Below are 19,099 nucleotides of genomic sequence, written 5' to 3' on the forward strand. Positions count from 1 at the left end.
GTGAGGCTGAGGCAGGAGAATTACTTGAACCTAGAGGCACAGGTTGCAGGGAGCCTAGATCACACCACTGCACTCCAGCCTGGGTGATAAGAGTTAAAATATATATATATATATATAAAATGAATGAATAAATAAATAAAAATTGCCATGCTCTCTCTCTGTAGTAATCCTCTCCGTATTTTTCTTGTCTGGCCTTCACTATACTTTACCTCCTAAATATGTTTATCCTAGGTGCTGTGGTTTGGATGTTTGCCTCTTCCAAATCGTATGTTGAAACCCCAATGTTGGAAGTGAGACCCAGTGGGAGGTGTTTGGGTCATGGGGGCAGATCCCTCATTAACGGATTAATGCCCTCCTTTGGTGTTGAGTGAGTTCTCTCACTCTTAGTTCCTGGAAGAGCTGGTGACTGAACTGAAGTGAAAATTCAATTGGCACCTCTCCACTCTAACCACCGACCCCTCCTACCACCACCATGTGATCCGGACCTCTGTACACACCAGCTCCCCGTCACCTTCCACCATGAGTAGAAGCATCCTGAGGCCCTCACCAGAATCAGATACCCAATCTTGAGCCCATGAACTTTCTAAAAATCAAATAATTAGCCAAATAAATTTTTTTCTCTATAAATTACCCAGGCTCAGGTATTCCTTTATAGCAACACTAAATGGACTAAAATACTAGGAGAAAGGAGAATCAGCAGAACCTTTTTTTTTCTTTTGATAAAACATATGTGTGTTCATGTTCTTAACTTAGTAGCTGCCTCTTTATAGTTGGTTTGCTCAACACTTAGCATCTTGAGGGTGATTAACAAATGTAAAAATTCTGTTCAGCAATGTCTCACACAGATGAGAAGGATGTCTTCCATGAAAATCTTGTCCGGGGGACCCAAGATAACAGATGGGTCTATTCTGGGACTGGCAGATTCTGTCACATCTTGAGGACATTTTCCCCAAGGGAATGGGTGATTCTAAGGGGTAAATTCATTACATAATGTGCTGTTTTGCTGAAACCACTTTTCAGTCTCATGCTACAGAATTTCAAAGAACCTCTTTGAAGATTTTTTTCTTTTACTAAAGCAGATCTAGGCAATGCTAAGTCACTTATGACATGATAAATCTCAAGTTCAAATGCAAGCTGTGCTGCTTACTAGCTGGGTGATGTTGGGTAAATTAATCTTCCTAAGCCTCAGTTTCCTTCTCAGCATATTTGGAAAAGTAACTATTTTTATCTCACAAGTTTGTTGTGAGGATTCCGTGAACTAATATACATAAAGCATGTAGCATAGCACAGTGCCTGGCACAAAATAAATGCACTTTGACAGTTATGTTTTTTGTTGCTATTGTTATTTTTCTTGTTTTAACACTTTCATTCTCCTGCTCTCATAAATGAGCAACAACAACAACAAAACAGACCTAATTTGATAAACCTAGGATGTCTGTCCTAGATAAAGAAGGTTAGAGGATGGGATAGTCATTATTAAGGTTGAGGAGCTATAAAGTAGGAGGCAGAATAGTCATTCAATTTGTACAGGCAATTGAATGACTTGCAACAATTTGTAGAGTTCATATGAAGCTATTTCATCTCAATATGAATAGAATTGCCAAGAATTCATCACTTTCCTACACTGGAATGGAGTCCTTGGGAGATGATGTTATCTATCATTGGAGACATTCAAGCAGGTACTGAATGATCACTTTCTGGGAATGCTGTATATACCAGTTGGGCCTCATTTGGTTATAGTTTGTTGCCATGTGGTTGCAATTACAAGGCACTTAAGCCAAGGGATAATTTATTATACCATAAGGTTACTTGTTGTCTTATGAAGTCCAGAGATAAGAATACAGACAGGACCCCAGCGCCTTCCTGTGTGTGTCTCTCCCATTACTGTATGTCTGCCTCTCTTCTCTGGCCACAGAGAGGCCTCCTGTGCGTCTCAGTTTCCATGGCAGAATGTGAACACCAAAGCTTTACAAATTTTATACCTTACATGACAGGTACCCAAAATGTTAACTGCTGCAATGTTTTTGGGTTGTCAAAAATCCAGATTCCTTTGGAAGAAACTATGCTTGTGTTAGCTGCAATCTGGACCGATCATATATGACCAGGGAGTAGAGTCCCACTGTATTAACATTGCCTCCCACAGTAACTACTGAAGGCAACAGAGGGTGAAGAGACAGTGCCACAGAGAAGGCAGAAGTTCTCAGAAGTGGGAAGGACGTGAGGTACTTCAGGATGGACAAAATAATGAGTCTTCACTACACCCTAGAGGGGATGGAAAGTGGAGCCAGCTTCCTGTAACTTTCTTCTACTCTTACAATTCTATTAGTCCAGAGTAAGACTTTTTCAAATTAATGATTTGAAAAATCAGTCTGAAACATTAAAACTTACAAAAATCACTCACCTATTTCTTCAAATTAACAATGATTTAGCCATATGAAGACATCTACCACATTTCATTGAATATAACACACCATTGATTATAAAACACACCGTTGTTTTATGTACTACTAAGAAAGAAAAAAATGCCAAATGCAGATGTAAGGTGTTATCAAGTGTAACGATTTCAGAGGTGTTAAATTGTGAAGATATGAGCATCTTAGAATCAATGAGATATAAAAAATTAGTTTGATCATTCTGTGTGTTTCAACATAGGCCTTCTACTTTCCTTCATTTTACAAATGAGGCTTGAGGCAGTTGAGCAAACATTTAATGAGTATATGATAGGCACTCTAAAGGAATAGGAGACGCAGAAATGCTTAGAAAATCATCCCCATCTTCTAAGAATTTACAGGAATAGAGGAGACAGTCATAGAAACAAATAACTACCATACAGATGCTCATGATCTAATAAGCTTTCCTTAAGTTTCTGGAATGCAACAAGATCTTTTCTACCTCAGGACCTTTGTATATGCCATTCCTTTGCCAGGGACACTTCCTCTGCTTTATCTGGCTAACTGCTACTCATCATTCAACTACTTTGATCTAACTTCCATAGGGACCCACACAGGAGCCTGTTGGCAGTGTCTACCAAACACAGCTCTTTTCTCTCGAAACTCTTATTCTCACTATAGCTGAAACTGACATTGTTTATTTGTTTGGGGTGTCTTTTTATTTAGCTGGAGAAATTTCTTACACATTTTCCATAAATACATATGTTAGCTATATACAAGCAATTCTGGAAAAGTCCCTGTAAACTCTGAGGACAATAGGTGCTAAAGGGGTTCAGACATAGGTAAGATTTTATCTGGTAAGGAGAATCAGAAAAGGTTTCATGGAGAAGTAACATTTGAGCTAGGCTTTGCAGGATCTCAGTAGATAAATGTTGTGGAAAGAAAATCCAGGTAGAGATACTGGAATGGTTCAGGGCCAGAAGTGGAAAAGATACAGGCATCTTTGGGGAACAGCTGTTAGTAAAGTTTGGTAAGTTGGAAAGGTTGATTGAGGATAGACTGAGAGAAGAGATGAATTTACCATCAAATTAATGATGCTTAATACCCTTCATTTGCCTGGCCCCTTCCAAGGCTGTTGAGGTTCTGCTCCAGAGACACAAGGAAGAAGCAGGAGCCTTAGCAGCCCTGCTTCAGCCTCAAGGCCACCTCTTATGGTCACCTGGGGCCCCACTTCCAGCAGTACCTCCATATCCACCCAGCCCTCAGCAAAAATTGCTTCCAAGAAGAAGGATCTAAAAGAGATGCTGGAAGCCCCACCGAGTTGGAGCTCCTCCTCTGGTGGAACTGATTCAGAGGATCATGGCAGACAGGAGGCAGGATTACATTGCAGCTCTGGACAGAGCAGCATGCGGAGGCTTGGATTGTGAATGTTAGCTCCAGATCTACTGCAAGAACAAGCCAGCAATCACAAGAGGACCCACAGATCCTCTGAAGGAAGCAGACTGTTCCTGCAGGACCAGTGAGACACCCCAAATACTGTGAGTGCCCCAACTGTGGATGCAGGTCTGGTGAGACACCCCAAATACTGTGAGTTCCCCAACTGCGAACACACACCCCCACTGGAGAAGCTGAAGGTCTGTTTGCGAGAGACGTTCCCAACTTTACCTGGAGCTGAGTCAAATTAGAGAGCCAAGCAAAATACAGGGGTAGAGGAAGCGGCAGAAAGACCCTGGGAGCTCACTGGGTCCCCAAGCAGCCCATCCCTGCCTGGCACCACAGGGATCCATCAGAAGTGGAAAGAGCCCTAAACGCCTAGATCAAAAAGACTGAAAGAGCATAAACTGACAAGGTCACACATCTCAAGGAACTAGACAAACAAGAACAAACCAAAGCCAAACTCAGCAGAAGAAAGGAAATAACGAAGATCAGAGCAGAACTAAACGAAATTGAAACAAACAAAAAAAAATACAAAAGATAAATGAAACAAAAAGCTGGTTCATTGCAAAGATAAATAAAAGTGATAGAACATTAGCAAGATTAACCAAGAAAAGAAGAGGGAAAATCCAAATAACCTCACTAAGGATTGAAACAGGAAATACTACAACTGATACCACTGAAATACAAAAGGTCATTCAAGGCTACTATGAACAACTTTATGCACATAAAGTAGAAAACCTAGAAGAGATGGATAAATTCCTGGAAAAATACAACCCTCCTAGCTTAAATCAGGAAGAATTAGATACCCTGATCAGACCAATAACAAGCAGTGAGATTGAAATGGTAATTTGAAAATTACCAACAAAAAAAAATCCAGGACCAGACGGATTCACAGCAGAACTCTACCAGACATTCAAAGAAGAATTAGGAGCAACGCTATTGATACTATTGCACAAGATAAAAAAAGAAGGAACCCACCCTAATTCATTCTATGAAACCAGCATCAGCCTAATACCAAGAATGGGAAAGGACGTAACCAAAAAAAGAAAAAATCCAGATAGATATCCTTGATAAACATAGATGCTAAAATCCTTAACAAAATACTAGCTAACCAAATCCAACAACATATCAAAAAGATAATCCACCATGATCAAGTGGGTTTCACACCAGGGATGCAGAGATTGTTTAACATACACAAGTCAATAAATGTGATACACCACATAAACAGAATTAAAAACAAATTCACATGATTATCTCAATAGATGCAGAAGCAGCATTTGACAAAACTCAGCATCCCTTTGTGATTAAAATTCTTAGCAAAATTGGCATACAAAGGACATAACTTAATGTAATAAAAGCCATCTATGATAAACCCACAGCCAACATAATACTGAATGGGGAAAAGTTGAAAGCATTCCCTCTGAGAACTGGAACAAGATAAGGATGCCCACTCTCTCCACTCCTCTTCAACATAGTACTGGAAGTCCTAGCCAGAGCAATCAGACAAGAGAAAGAAATAAAGGGCACCCAAATCAGGAAAGAGGAAGTCGAACTGTCACTGTTTGCTGATGATATGATTCTTTACCTCAAAAATCCTAAAGTCTCCTCCAGAAGGCTCCTAGAACTAATAAAATAATTCAGCACAGTTTCCAGATACAAGATTAATGTACACAAATCAACAGCTCTTCTATACACCAACAGTGACCAAGCAGAGAATCAAATCAAGAATTCAACCCCTTATACAATAGCTGCAATAAAATAAAATACTTAGGAATATACTTAACAAAGCAGTCAAAATACCTCCACAAGGTAAACTACAAAACACTGCTGAAAGACGTCATAGATGAAACAAACAAATGGAAACACATCCCATGTTCATGGATGGGTAGAATCAATATGCGAAAATGACCAGACTGCCAAGAGCAATGTACAAATTCATACGAAATCCGCAACAGAATACTAACATCATTCTTCACAGAATTAGAAAACACAATTCAAAAATTCATATGGAACCCAAAAGGAGCCTGCATAGCCAAAGCAACAGTAAGCAAAAAGAACAAATCTGGAGGCATCACACTACCTGATTTCAAACTATACTATAAGGTCATAGTCACCAAAACAGCGTGGTACTGGTATAAAAATCGGTACATAGACCAATGGAACAGAATAAAGAACCCAGAAATAAAGCGAAATACTGAAGCCAACTGATCTTCGACAAAGTAAACAAAAACATAAAGTGGGGAAAGGACACCCTTTTCAACAAATGGTGCTGGGATAACTGGCTAGCCACATGTAGGAGAACGAAACTGGATCCTCATCTCTCACTTTATACAAAAATCAACTCAAGACGGATTAAGGACTTAAACCTAAGACCTGAAACTATAAAAATTCTAGAAATAACTTTGGAAAAAACCCTTCTAGACATTGGCTTAGGCAAGGATTTCATGACCATGAACCCAAAAGCAAACGCAATAAAAACAAAATATCTTGGACCTAATTAAAGAGCTTTTGCACGGCAGAAGGAACAGTCAGCAGAGTATAAAGACAACCCACAAAGTGGGAGAAAGTCTTCACAATCTATACATCCGACAAAAGACTAATATCCAGAATCTACAATGAACTCAAACTAATTGGTAACAGAAAAACAAACAATTCCATCCAAAAGTGGGCTAAGGACATGAATAGATAGTTCACAAAAGAGGATATACAAATGGCCAATAAACAAATGAAAAAATGCTCAACATCACTAATGATCATGGAAATACAAATCAAAACCACAATGGGATACCACTTTACTCCTGCAAGAATAGCCATAATCAAAAAATTTAAAAAAAAAACAGTAGATTTTGGCATAGATGGAGTGAAAAGGGAACACTTCTACCCTGCTGGTGGGAATGTAAGCTAGTACAGCCACTATGGAAAACAGAGTGGAGAGTCCTTAAAGAACTAAAAGTAGAACTACTATTTGATCCAGCAATTCCACTACTGGGTATCTACCCAGAGGAAAAGAAGTCATTATACTAAAAAGATACTTGCATACGCATGTTTATAGCAGCACAATTCACAACTGCAAAATCGTGGAACCAACCCAGATGCCTATCAATCAATGAGTGGATAAAGAAACTGTGGTGTATATATATGATGGAATACTATGCAGCCATAAAAAGGAATGAATTAACAGCATTTGCAGTGACCTAGATGAGATTGGAGACTGTTATTCTAAGTGATATAACTCAGGAATGGAAAACCAAACATTGTATGTTCTCACCGACATGTGGGAGCTAAGCTATGAGGAGGCAAAGGCATAAGAATAATACAATAAACTTTGGGGACTTGGGGCCAAGAGTGGGAAGGGGGCAAGGGATAAAAGACTACAAATATGGTGCAGGGTATACTGCATACTGCTCAGGTGATGGTTGCATCAAAATCCCACAAATTACCACTAAAGAACTTACTCATGTAACCAAATACCACCTGTACCCCATACAGGTGGTATTTTTCCATAGTTTTTCCATAACTTATGGAAAAATAAAATAATAATAATAAATTAAAAACGTGCTGCTCTTTGAAACCTAGAAGAGAGGTGTTGGCAAAAGGATGGGACACTGAGTACCTTAGAAGCAAACCAGTTGCTCTAGCAGCAGCCCTGGAAGCTAAGCCAAGAGAGATCAAAAGAATGGGATTCTCTAAGGCTTGCCCTAGGGCAAGGAGCTCTTTCCAAGCAAATTCCTGCAGAGGAAGTTATAGATGTTGCCTTCTCAACACAAAGTTCTGAAGCAGAAAACTCTTTTTTAAACAATTAGAAATGGATTTCTGTCAATCATGCTGGAGGAAAATGGAATTTTCTCCATAGAAAACTATATTATAAAATTATTGTCATATAAAGAGATGATCGAAGAGCATGTAACCAAATATGTAGGGATGGAGTATTATAGGGATGTAGTAGTATTTATAATAATAAGGCATTTTATGAACTTTGTGATGATTGTGATATTTATTATCTTTTAAACAATTTATCATTGGTGTGTTTTCTATTCTCGTTTAGGATGAGTAAGTCTTTACTTTTCTATCTAACTTTTGAATTTGTAATTTTGTCTTCTTTTTAAAGAGACCTCCAAAAATGGTCTCAGCTGCAGGCCCTACAAAACCTACATCTGACCCTGGTTGAAAGCCTGGCCTGCCAGTCCCTAGGGCTGAGATCATATTCAGTCAGGAATAGAGGAGCAGAGAAGATGTCAACTAATCAGTTTCCTTGCTAATTTGTATGAGAATGAACATAAATCTTTATATAACAGTGTTGCAATTTTATCTTCCACAGGCAATGTTGATAATTACTTGGGAATTAAATGCCTTCTTTATTTTTTTTTAAGTTTTCTTTTTACTCTGCTATTTTGCTGCAGGAATTTATCTGCTGATTCTCCATTTACAAACAGAAAGACTTGCCTATAAAGTATAAGTATTTTGCTCAGATCGAAGTTCCTTCCCTAGCATCATGATGTTATTAATACATCACATCCATTTTATCCATATCACTTTTCCTGGGTTTGGCTACTGGCGCAGATTAATAGTTGTCTTTGCATTATGCAGTGGAACTTAATTTCTATTTGAATGTTTAACACCATTGTAATGATTTTATTGCAATTAAGAATGATAAATGTTTCCCTTCCAGTCTCAAAATCAATATTCACAAAGTGGAGGAGATAGGCAGGAAGAAGGCAGTTAGAACTGGGGGCTGCCAAGAAACTGAGGGAAGATGAGGCAAAGCTGAAAGGCTGTAGCACCGCTTAAGCACCTACTATGTGCCGGACACTCTGCTAGGTATTTTACACAATAGAAATGGTAGTAATAAAAACTATATTAAAAACAGCAAACACTTACTGTACACTTATTCTGAGGTAAGCACTTTCTGTATATTTCCTCAGTTGGTCTTCCTACTACTTCTATAAGGCAAATACTACTGCTATTATATTTCTTTTTATGGATGAGGAATCTGAAACTCAGAGAAGTTAAGTAACTTTCCCATAATCATAGAAATGGTGAGTGGAAAACTAAAGACTTGAATTTGGGTCTAAACCCAAAGTGGACCAAATATTTAATCCCATTTTATTAGCTTACTTAAAAAATTACCACAAACATACACCCATTTATTGTCTTACAGTTCTGTAGGTCAGAAATCTAGGTGGGCTCACCTTGGTTCTCTGCTTAAGTCCTCTGCTAAAATCAAGATGTTGGCCACACTGGGTTTTTATCTGGAGACCTTTGGGAAGAAACCACTTCTAAGCTAATTCAGGTTGTTGGCAGAATTCAGTTCTTAGAGACTGGGAGATGAAGGTCTCCATTTCTTCTCTAGCCATCAGTCACAGTCTGTTCTCAGCTTCTAGAGACTTCCCTCCATTCCTTGACACTTGGGGACCTCCATCATCAAGCCACCAATGGTACACTGACTCTTTCTCACACTTAGATTCTTTTTGACTTCCTCTGCTACTAGCCAGTGAAAATGCTTTGCTTTTAAATGATTGCTATGATTATACATGGCTCCCTCAGAAAATTTTCCTTTTGATAAACTCAAAGTTAACTGATGGTAGCCTTAATCACATCTGCAAAATTCCTTTGTGATGTAATGTGACTTAATCATAGGTGTGATAGTTCATCCTATTTACAGCTCAGGAGAACAGGAGAGAAAATCTTGGGTGAAAGAAAGAATCATGCAATTTTCCCTACCACACCCATACTATCCTCTGTACCACATATATGCTCCCTCATTTAGTCTTGTCCCCAGCTTTGTCAAGAAATTTGCATTTACTCTAGAATGATGAGAAGCCAGGAATTATAGCCAGAATGATGGCTGGGGAAGAGAAAGCAAGAAATCTACATTTCACATGATGATAGCCTTATGCATATCATACCACCAGTTCCCTCCCCATCACCATGCCTCACTGGGCCCTGCTCCAGCCATACCGGGGGTACTAAGAAGCATCATGAACTCTTCTGTAGGCCTTCATAGGTAAACAGTTACCTCTGCCTAGAAATTTCCAGTGTGCTTCTGCTTGGCTCTTACTTTTCCTTCAGGTCTCCTTCAAACCCCTTCCTTTGGGAACCACTCCCTGTACAAGACTGGAGTAGAAATTCCTTCTCTACCAATGCATCTTGTGCTTAACCCATTATAATATCACTTATCAACCTGTATTCTAACTCCTATCTTCTTACCTAGCACCACCCATTGACATAGTCTTTGTTGCTGGTCTAAACATCTTTTGCACAGCTTTAGATTATTTCTTCGTGGTTTGGGATTTTTGAACAAGTTAATTACCTTTGGTTAAAAAATAAATAAATTCAGCCTTCAAAATAACGGTTTTAAAGGTGCGGCAGAAAAAAAAAACACCCCCCAAAAGCCCTTACTTGTCTCTACAACACTTCTAAAATTCTCATTAATGTCATGACCTTCATAGTAGACATACTCCCACAGCTAATTATATTCATTTTTTCCTTCTTGTCTATTATTTTGACACAAATTTGACTAAAAATAATCCCCAAGAAAAAAGACACTTGGAGCACCAAAGATTCATGGAGTATTTGTCTTTGGACTCCACGGTGTGCATTTATTGACAAACTAAATAGGGAAATTAATAAGAGAAATGATGAGAACCTATTTGCAAATGTATGTCATGTCATCTTAAAGAAAAATATTAGGGAAGATATTCAAGTGGAAAAAATGTACTTAAATCTTAATTTAATAATTTTTAAAGTAATCATATTTCAAAAAGGTTATTATCAATTTGAGACTAAGAAGAAAGAAAGAAATATTTGAGAGACTCCAAGAAAGAGAAGAGTGGGTATCTAGACATAGAAAGAGTAAATTAACAAATTATTTACAAATAAGTATTGAGCTTTAAAGATACAGCAATGAAAACATTATTCTGGGACCACCTGGACATATTTTTACAGAAATGAAAAATACATAAAACAATTAGAAAATCATTAGGAAGCAGCCATTAATGTTTGAATCCAGAGACCTAACAAAGGAATGGGGTGGAGATAAAAGTTAAGAGACAAGACAGACAGAAAATGAAAATCTGATCTTTGAAGATGTTTCTTTTCTCCTCTAGCCACATCAGAATTGCCTTCAGTCAGGATTCTCTAAAATGTCTCAATGATTCAATTTTGTAGCCCAACTCCATTGGGTAAGGCAAGTTTTGGGAGGTAGACCAAAATTTTACCTGAGACAACTTGATCTCAAATAGTGCAGAAATAAGTGAAATTTAATAATTTCCTGGCTAATTTGATCACTACATGCAGGTAAATTTGACCCAAAGTTTAAAATTCTTCATCTAGCTTTTCTCCAATCTCCACTAAAATAATAATAAAGACACAGAAAAAATACTAAAGCATGAAACACCAGAAAACAATGCCTTTGGATATGCTACAGCCAGAATCTGGGATGCTTTGTCATCACCTTCAAGGCTGATGCAGTGAGCTTGAGAGGGATCTACGTGTCTTGCCTTGCCAGCCCACATAAGAGGTAGGAAGGCACTACACATCTCCTTGTCTCAGTTTGAGTCCTCTGGTTTCAACAAAGCCTGGTTAACTCAGTCCAAAAAGAATTTGTTAGAAGTAATTCTGAGATTCACAGAATCAACAGAAGACTGGAAAACCAGTCTTGAAAATGGCAGGACCCAAGATAGTGCAAGATGATAAATAAGATACCTGATGCTAAGCAGAGACCCTCATAAGACTTGTGCTAGGAAAAGTGAGGGATCGTAGTCATTTTTATTCACTTTCTCCTTTTGCTCCAGGAAGAAAACATCTGATTGGTCTGGTTTGGAAAGTTGTGTCTGAGTGTAGGCTAAAGAAGTGTGGAGCTCCTTACTACAATCCCATCAGATGTATCCAGTGACTTCTCACTGAAATTAAAATAAAACCCAAAACTCTTTTCCACAGCGGGCAGGATATAAACGACCCAGTCCCAACTACCTACTCATCCTCATCTCCCTCCGCTCTCTCCCTCACTATGGGCCCACCACACACATTCTTCTTGCCGTGCCTGCCTCAGAGCTCTTGCACTTACTGTTCTGTCTATCCAGAGAGCTCTTTCCCCAAGACATTCTCTAGTATATCCATGACAAACTCTCTCACCACTTAGATCTCAGCTCAAATGATACCTGCTCAGAGACAAAAGAGCTAACATTTACTGTACACTTATTCTGAGGTAAGCACCCCCATCTCTTCCTTTTCCACCTCCACACGTTCTCAATCACATTTTCCTGTTTTATTTTTCACGGTAATCATAAGTATCAAAAATTGTCTTCATTATTTATCTGCTTACTTTAATATTATCTGTCTGGTCCTCCATCACCCTTCTATAATGAGACCACATCTGAGAGGTGAAGACCTTACCTGTTTTCCCCAATATATCTACATCCCCTGCTCAGTGTTTGGACATTGTATGATATCAGCGAAAATTAAAATGATTGAATGAACCAATATTGCAGTACTTGTTACATTTCTCAGAATTAATTACAGACCTGTTTCTCAGGATGAACTATAAGATCTTCCCAGATAAAGACTGAGTCTTCTTCATCTCTGTGCCCTCTTGCCCATACAGTGCCTGGCTTATGGTAAGGTTTTCAACAAATGTTTGTTGACGTGAATTCTATTTAGCTGTAGGCTCTTTCTTTATGAACTGCTAGGCAGGCAGGCTGTATCTAGAGAAAGCTATTTTCTTAAATGATTTCAAATCAGATTTCATAAGATGATAATAGCTAGAATAAAAAGTCCTTCCCATGAAAGCTCTGAAAACAGTGTAAACATTCTTAAACATTTATAGCCCTAAAATTTCTTTTGCCCAGCATTTGTCTCCAACAGCGTTAATAAATGTGGCTAGGAAGTTCATCCAAGCTATCAACAGATGAGCTAGGAGCTCAAAGCAAGGGGCTGCTCCTGGACATTCCGTCTTGATGAAGGGCAAGACAATGAGAGCCATCACCCAAAAAAAAGCCTCCAAGGAAACTAAACAAATATCTCCTCTGGTAAAAAATAAATAGTTCAGCTGGGGAATTGTAATTGTGTGTATAATGCAGCTCAGATATAGGGCATAATTACACTCTAGAATCCATACAGTAATAAAAAGCTCCAGTCAGGGAAAAGAATGCTTGTTTGCCATGGTTTGACAGGCAAGCAACAAACAAGAACCACTTTTTCACCTTTTATTCAATAAAATCAGCATATTAAATATTCAGACTGTCTCTATTAAACAATTCACTTCTACCTCTCCTCCTTCCTTCCTCCCTCCCCCCTCCCCACCTCTTCTTGTTTCGTTTTCATCAAGTCAGGGAGGGGAAAATATAAAACTGAGCCCGTGATATGATTTTTAATGAAGCCACTGCTCAGAGGTTCTACTGCATTCAGGAGCTGCCTCTGTAGTCCACAGGGGTTCAGGATCTGGCACCCTGGGACGGGGGCTGTTTCAGAGACACCTGAGACAGCAGGCAAACCACCATTTTCAATCAAGGATAATAAGGACGTTTTACTGAGGAGAGAGGAGCAGATAGAAGCAGGGAAAAGGAATCAGCTTCCCCCTACTACACAGGCCAATAAGGAAAGGTACCTGGCCTGACAATATATTTAGCTGGATGCTATGAGTTGTGAACTGTGGCTAATGAAACAGCTGAAAACACCACATGGAATAAAAGAGCCAGGGCAAAGGAGAGAAAGGTTAAAAGGCTGGGGAACTAGATTAGAATGATTAAGTGAGAAAATGGCATGCATTGTGAACACAATTGACTAATCTCTGAAAGACACTGAGAGGGGATTAGAATATTTTCTTGGACAACCAAACTGCTGCCTGCTTTTTTCTTTTCCTCCCATTTGGAAGAAAGTTTGGACCTCTCCATTTTAATGTTCCTCAGAAAGAAGAGGTTACAAATGGACAAGAGGAAGAAGGGACTCTGGGAATGTCACTTTCTCCCAAATGAAGTGGGGGAAATGCCATTATTCTTTCACAGCCCTGGAAGCATCAACAAGCCTTAACCCTGATTCTGCCTTTGATGTCGACAGGCAGAGGTAACGGACATCTAGCAGGCGGGGCCATGAGAGGCCGGTCCTTTCTAGCAGAGAAGGGATGAGGTCAACGGTAATGAGCAACAGTGAGGTGGAATGCAAATTGCAAAAATTTATGAAGTTGTTTCTGCTCAGTGAGCAGATTCCAGATAAGTGGAGTGTTAATAAGGCAGGCGAGTTTTTCAGCAGTGCCAGCTGTTAGGAAGATGCTGGCATACTCTTAACCCGGTATTTATTGGATGCTGCTCATTGCTGTGACAGCACACACGTACACAAGTATGTTTATTCACAACATGCATAATCACGCTGTCACAACACAGATGCTCATCAGTGGCCCTTCTCACAAGCAGAGGTGTATATCGAAAACTCAAGTCCTTAAGGAAAACCTTGTGGAAGAACTCCCTTTCACTGAAAGTAATAGATCCCTCCAGGCTGCCCCATAATGGACTATGACTTCTGTGAGGAAAGGGGCATAAAGAAAGGACTTGGTCTCCGTTTTACGCAGAGCAGAGCCTCATAAGGAATTCATACTGGACAAGCTGAGTAATTTGGTTGCAGTGTCCTGTAAATTTGGGAAGGTATAACCAAACACTTATTACATGTGATTGCAGGGCTTTAAGGAGCTTTAATGGTCTCTGAGCAACCTGTGCAAATGTATCTTGTAGAATTAGTGGCAATAGAAAAACCAGGACGCTCGGTGACAAACTGAGCTCCTTCGAATGCACTTGAATATGTATGTAAGCTGCTGAAGATTCTGTAATATGAAACAAAATGGCTCTTTGCATGCACTTAAAGAACAACAGGAAAACTGGCTGAGAAGACTGGAAAAGCTATAGGATTTTTAAAAATGGAAAGTGAATTTTATTCGAGAAGATCATTTATGATTAGGCAGGGAGGAGTAGATGACAACGTTTAGTGCTGACCAGGTGCCAACTACACTACACACTCACTTTTGGAAATCCTCCCACTACCTCATTCTACAGAGAAGGAAACAGACCCCAGAAAGGTTAAGAGGTGCCCAAACTCATAGCAACTTAGGAAGCAACAGGGCTGAAACTCAGCCATGGCTCTGGCTGAATGTCAAGCCTTGCTCCTCCGAGTGCTTGCTCCAAACTGTCTCAGGTGAAGAAGGGATTTATTGAAGAGCCAGGCTGGAATCCTGAACATAAGTGGGCTGAGTTTGAGAAGCCAGAAATACGTTCAGACTGAACAAGAGTGCCAGAAAAACGCTGCCTCAAAGATGAATTCGTGATATAAATTCTATGAGGTATGACTATAAACTGAAGTCAAGAGACTGACTTCTCGAGCTGTGTCTGATAGCCAGGCTCAATGCATTATAGCCACATGTTCACCTGGCTGTGGTACATCATTTATGAATGCAGCCTGCATCCGAATAACCCCACACACCCCAGCAGCGGCCATTCCAGGCCTTCCATTCTCTGTTGTCCTACCTGAGAAGAACTCAACTTACCTCTTGTTCCATTCTCTCCTTTCCTTTCAACATTTCTTTGTCCTGATCTTTTCAAGTTTCATACTTCCTAGAACTATTTGACATTGGTGAAGATTGCTAGAAATTAAAAACCGAATCCCAAAAGAATGACTCTCTGTTAGTGAAATGATGAGCATAGTTGCGGGTACAGCTCCACGTGTGGGAGAAGCAGTGGATATAAATTCTAGTTTTGGCTACATTGCTGTTGTACTGTGTGGTCTTGGGCAAGTCACTCAGCCTCTCTGGGCTTTCATTTCCTCAGCTATAAAAGAAAGAGTTTGGACTAGAATTGTGTGTTTTGCAAACAGGTTCACTGCTCTCTCAGGGACATATAGAAATATGAAGGGTGGAACAATTTTGGGTCATTATGATAAGCAGGGAAAAACTACATTGCCTCAAATGCCTATGACCCCTGTTGAGGAACACAGGTCAGGATCCTTTTTAATTCCCTCTCCATTCTGACATTCTATCGATCCACCATGGGAAGCACTGTTGGATAGCAGTGTCTTTCTTACACTCCTCCCAATCTTATCAGGTGGCATCCAAAAGGCAAGGCTTTCTATTGTTTGCTATGGTCTAAAATCAGGACAGAATATTTAAAATCAGACTCTGGTCCAATATACATCCAGGACACAATCATCTCAGAAATCCAGAAGGTAATCCTTTCCCAGATAGCCACTGCTGCTGCTGCTTAACATTATTCTCTGCAGTCATCTCTCTGACTTCTCTGTTTCCTAGTGTCCTTTCTGTGGATCCTTTCATGTTTATTAACTGCTTTCTTTGAACATTTGCAATCATTATAAACGGCAAAAGAAAAAAAAATGTCTCCTGGGTTTTTTAGGAGAAAACAGGCAGATCCTCAAGTTTTGGTGCCTTCTAGGTCTTTCTGAGCCTACAGTGTCTGACATACAAGTGTCTCCTTACAGGAAAGAAAGAAAGAGAGCATGTGTGTGCTACAGAACAAGGCAGAGCAGATACATACTTTCCAGTCAACTCCAGGCACATTTATTCAGCAAACTTCCTCCTAGCTTCTTCACTTACTGCTGCCAGTGAAACCAAATTAATGATCTAGCCAAAATCTTACACTCTCAGAATCATAATTATGTTAATGTTTTTCTCAAAGCCATCTTTTGATTCACTGTATTTACATAAATTTTCAAGTTATTTTTTTTTTCCTCACTCAATCCTTTTAATTTACCACTCCTCCTGGTGATGATGGCATTCCTGATCATCTACATTTCTTACCAGCTGGTTCTTATTTCTTTTCTTTTCTCTGGGATTTTCCCTTCAACTACTATGTGCCCTAAACCCAGAATATATCTGCAAAATCCTTAACATCTACTCATTTTCAGGAGCCCCTTGGGAGTGGGCACTGACCTCCTTAGTCTAAACCTTGCTCACAGCAGCATCCTAATTTATCTAGGCCTATCTAGAAGGCTAAGGAGAGAGCTTCCCCTCAGGAATCTATGGGAAAGATTTTTCTAATGGAAGAGTGGCATTCAAATTAATTCTAGTTTTGGCTGCACTGCTGTTGTACTGTGTGGTCTTGGGCAAGTCACTCAGCCTCTTTGGGCTCTCATTTCCTCAGCCGTAAAAGAAAGAGGTTGGACTAGAATTGTGTGTTTTGTAAACAAGTTCACTGCTCTCTCAGAGACATATAGAAATATGAAGGGTGGAGCAATTTTGTGAGGGTCACAGTTGGGAAAGGGATAGAAATTGCTTGACAATTTCTTCTGACCTGGCTTTTCCTCTCAGCGTCCTGGCCAGAGAGGAAAAATAAGTAAGAAATGGCTTTCAAATATCTATCTGAGACAAGGGTACCAGGCATCATTGCCAAAGCCCAATGCATAAGATAATTCTAGCGGACCAATAAACAACTTGGACCAGCCTCCATCTGGTCAGGAAGAGAAAATAACAGGAGAAAACATGATCTAATAGCGCAGCAGCACATTTAGGGGCATATGGGACTTCATGGCCAACTTCGTAAACAATAAATATCCCAAGAGTCAGTGCACTGGACTTGGGCCCTTTAGTTAAAATTCCAAATGGGGCGGCCTAGAGGGAAAGCACTTGTGATCCTTAGAAAATTAAGAGCTTCAAGTGTTAGAGGCCACTTAGAATGATGAGGCCTTGATGAGACATCTCAGAGGTCATTTCACCAAAGAGCAGGTTTCAAGGAGAACAATATCTAAGCCATCACCATCACATAGAGTAAGTTTCTCTCACCAAATATCTTCATAAAAGATTCCTCAACTCACCTTAACACTCATTAAGATCTTCTGAAAATCTAACAGAAAATTCTCCCTCTAACTAAAATTCTTTTTGTTGCCCCCCAAATCCATTTATAAAGGACCCCTTGGTTGCTCAAAAACAACTCCATTACAGTCTGCCTAATGATAGAAATGTTCTCCTTTCCCTAAAGGGTCTTTTATTCACCAACCTGGGCTTCCATATTTCTTGGTACAAAAGATATAATGGTATTAGTGGGTATGCCCATAATCATATATACATTATCTTGCTACAGGAATCACAGGACCAGAAAGGCAGAGGGCCACTTGCAGTAGGAGTGAGGATGGGATGAAGTTAAAGTGCCATGAAGAAAATCAAGTTTGAATTCAGAGTTAACATTCCAGTTTGGTTTAGCCAATTAAGGCATATTTGTTTTACTGAGAAATTTTAGAAAAATCAAAGACTGACTCACCATTACCTCAAGCAATGTTATAACTGAGCCATCATAATTGTGAACACTAAAAATGACTCATTTCTGGATTTCCTAGAACTTCATTCTATCAATTGGTTACTATGTAAAAACATAGACTTTTTAGTTGGAATAGAGATTATTTCATTTAGGTTCCTCCCCTACAGATGAATCTAACTACATTCCCAATACATGGGCCTGTAAACCTCAGCTGGAACAAGTTCAGGGATCAGGTAACTAATTCCATCCCAGAATAAATTTAGTGGTCAAAAAAAAAATCTCTGTGATCTTGAGTTCAAATGTTTTTCCTTGAAATTTCTACCATGGGCCTTGGCACTTCTGAAACAACATTAATACATACATATCCTCTGACTCCGGAGAGCCTGTCAAATTTTTAAAAAACAGATGTCACATTCCTCATAAGACACTTTTGGAAAATCGTCCCTTAGTACTGCAATCATTTCTCATATTTCATTATTTCAAGATTCTTCATTATTCCATTTAGCACTTTTTAGACAGATATCTGGAACAAAATGCAGCACTCCAAGACCGTGGACATTATATCTCAGTCAATACAATCAAACACTGTATCATTTGTGATACAGTCAATTTTCTATGCTTGGTTCATTTCTTTTTTTACTAGTACATACAAAGTTATCATAAAAAGTTAGTTGGTAATGAAAAAGTAATTTTAAGAATGAGAAACGCGAATGACCATGAATCAAACAAAATTAGATGTTCAACCTCATTACTAAGCAGGAAAATGCAAATTAAAACAAAAATGAAATATCATTTCACACTCATCAGATTGGCAAATTTTAAAAGTCTAATGATAGAAGTATTGGCAAGCATGTGGAAAAATAGGAATTCATATACTGCCGGTGGAAGTACAAATTGGTTTAACCACTTTGGAAAGAAATTTGGCAACATATAATATTGAAGATGCACACAACCTACAACCCAGAATTTATATTTCTACAAAGTTTATTACAGAAACTCACACATGCTCACAGGGAATTATGCCCATGA

General features: G+C 39.2%; 1 long non-coding RNA gene across 1 annotated transcript in view; it reads right to left on the reverse strand.

Annotated features, from left to right (window-relative positions):
- Positions 1 to 9,075, reverse strand: part of LOC129532756 (uncharacterized) — a 191,052-nt gene extending 181,977 nt beyond the window's left edge. Inside the window, exon 1 of the long non-coding RNA XR_010132698.1 lies at positions 9,017 to 9,075. This is a non-coding gene — a long non-coding RNA (uncharacterized lncRNA). The remainder of the gene's footprint in view (positions 1 to 9,016) is intronic.
- Positions 9,076 to 19,099: the final 10,024 nt, after the last annotated feature.

This window comes from Gorilla gorilla, chromosome 2, assembly GCF_029281585.2.
Source record: "Gorilla gorilla gorilla isolate KB3781 chromosome 2, NHGRI_mGorGor1-v2.1_pri, whole genome shotgun sequence".
Classification (NCBI taxonomy): Eukaryota; Metazoa; Chordata; class Mammalia; order Primates; family Hominidae; genus Gorilla; species Gorilla gorilla.